A 2566-nucleotide genomic window follows, 5' to 3' on the forward strand; every position below is an offset into this window, starting at 1 on the left:
AAAACACATAAAGTGGCTTAGATACATAAAATGAAGAAAAATACAAAAACCATCATTAAAATTTATTAAAATGGTACAAAATAGCTAGTAATTAAATACTAAAAATGCTATAAATTATGACGATAACAATGGTCACTAGGACTAAATCCTCGTTGTTATTTAATGTTTGCAATCAGATTGTTTGCAGATAAACAGGAAAAAATCCAAGTTTTCTCTAGAGATTTGATCATCAGTACAAATTCACCGAAGGAGTCTACAGAAAAGAAATTCGGCTAGCAGATACATCAGAAGGGAATGGAAATGTTTCAAGAAAATTGCATATCAGGTTCCGCAACTGCAGTATCAGGAACAAGACAGATAATTTTTCCCAGAAATTTTTTTTCCCAGAAACCTTTACCTCTTTTCTATACACTTAACCCTTCACCAAAACATCATATCTCTTTGTAAAAAAAAATTATTCAATTCCTACATTACACCCACATAATTTCTTCTTTTATCATATCATTTCCTTAAACACCTACATTTATCTCTCTAAGAAACAGCATATCAACTCTTCTTAGACATATATATTAGAAAGTAGGAATGGGGAATACAATCCTTGAAATTATCTTATCCACCGGGAAGGAATTGTCGATTTTTACCATAGTTTCAACAGTTTCAGTTCATGCACGTAGTTCTTGTTCATGCGCAGAACCAGAAGTTCGGACATTCACTATGCCATTTTCCCTTTCACATGACACAAGATACATGACAGACATTTGTTTTCGTGTCGTCTGAATATGTTTCGTGATAGTATTTTAATTCTATGTCATCGGAAGGCGAAATAAAAAATGCACTCGCGTCTCAGATGACGCTACGGTTACAGTATATTGTCATCCCAAAAGAACGCGATTTTGATGGAAAAGTCACTTAAGCATCAGACGACACTTCGAATAAATGACTGTCATTGTTGTACTAAAATAAAAAAGCGGCAACCAGAACTTAGAAATGCGGGGGAGCAAAAAGAGCAAAAAATTTAACGCGCACTCAAAACTGAAAACCTAAAATCGATTCCCCCTCTTCTCATTTCTAATTTCATATCCTCTTTTTCTATCTCCACATCTTTCTTCCTCAAACTAAAGATCTCCAAATAGTTTCTCTCTCTTTCCTCCTCTCAACAAAGCGTTGATGGCAACACCTTAGAGCAGCCATAGTCTCCCTTTTCCTACTTTGCTTTATATGTTGTCTTTGTTCCTCCATTTTCTTCAGCTCTTAGAGGATCGATTTTAAAGTTGGAGGTAAGGTTCCCCATATTTTGAATTGATGGTTTACCTGTCTTGTTGTGGCCCTAATTTATGTATAGTTCCTATAGGGTTTATACATAATCTACAATATCTATATGTTTATGCATATTTCCTATAGGGTTTAGTCTCCTTACTTGTGGATCTAACAAGTTCTGTCCATTTTTTCATGGCCTTCTTGAATTCAAGTTCTGGTAAGTTCGATCTGAATTTTTGGGCTATAATAAATTTATGTCATCTATTATGCGTTTTTTTTTCATAAATTGGTGATTGATCTTGTGAAGGAGTTTTTGGATTATTGTTGAACTAGGCAGTTTGGGTCTTGTGATTTGTCAATTCCTTCAAATTGTTTCACAGAGATGATTTTAGATAATTCCTTCAGGTAACTTTTCGCACTCTGAAATGCACACCAAGTGTTTGTTTTTATGACTAACTGAACTTTTCTACAACATACAGGCCAACAAAACATGTGTATGTATGCGCGTATGTTTGTGTATAATTGGTTATTGTGACCTTCATCTTCATCTCTTATAAACGATCCCTTTTGATGTTCCGTTATGATATATTCCCCTATTTCTAGGATTTGCTAATTTGACCTTGCTAGCATGTGCTTTTGGTGAATCCTTCTAATTTGCATAACTAATGGCATGTGTTGCCATGGCTCAAAGATGTTTGCTTTATGTGGTTACTATCAAATGTTGATGAAGATCAGTAAATTCAGATTTTGGCTATGTAATTAAGCAAATATCTTAGAATAACCGAATGGTTTTATTCTGTTTGAGAAAATATTGTTGTAGAGTTATTTGTAATTAGTAGGTTGATTTGTTTCCTAGATTAGCTCCTAAAATTACTCCTAGATTAGCTCCTAAAATTACTCTTGTTTCCTAGATTAGCTCCTAAAATTACTCTTGTATATTTGTATATATGCCGTGTTAGGCTTAAGAAATAATCAACAGATTACCTTCTATTATGGTATCACCCTAAACCTAGTTTTCTTCCTGGAGCCGTCGTCCTTTTCTTTTCCAGTCTCTCTATACTGGTCGGCCAATCTTCACAGCTACCTTCCGCTTCTCGATTAATCTGTTCATCATGACTGACTCCAAGTTTCATCCGGCGCTTGGGGTGTCTAATATTAAAAACCATATCTCCATTATTCTTAGTTTGGAGAAGGTTCAATATTCTACCTGGGCGGAACTCTTTAAAGTTTTTGCCAAATCCCACAAAGTTCTCCACCATATCATTTCGAATGGTAAAGTCGTTGCCTCTCCTTCGATGAGGCTTCCAAA

The sequence above is a fragment of the Euphorbia lathyris genome, chromosome 8, assembly GCF_963576675.1.
Source record: "Euphorbia lathyris chromosome 8, ddEupLath1.1, whole genome shotgun sequence".
In the NCBI taxonomy this organism is placed as follows: Eukaryota; Viridiplantae; Streptophyta; class Magnoliopsida; order Malpighiales; family Euphorbiaceae; genus Euphorbia; species Euphorbia lathyris.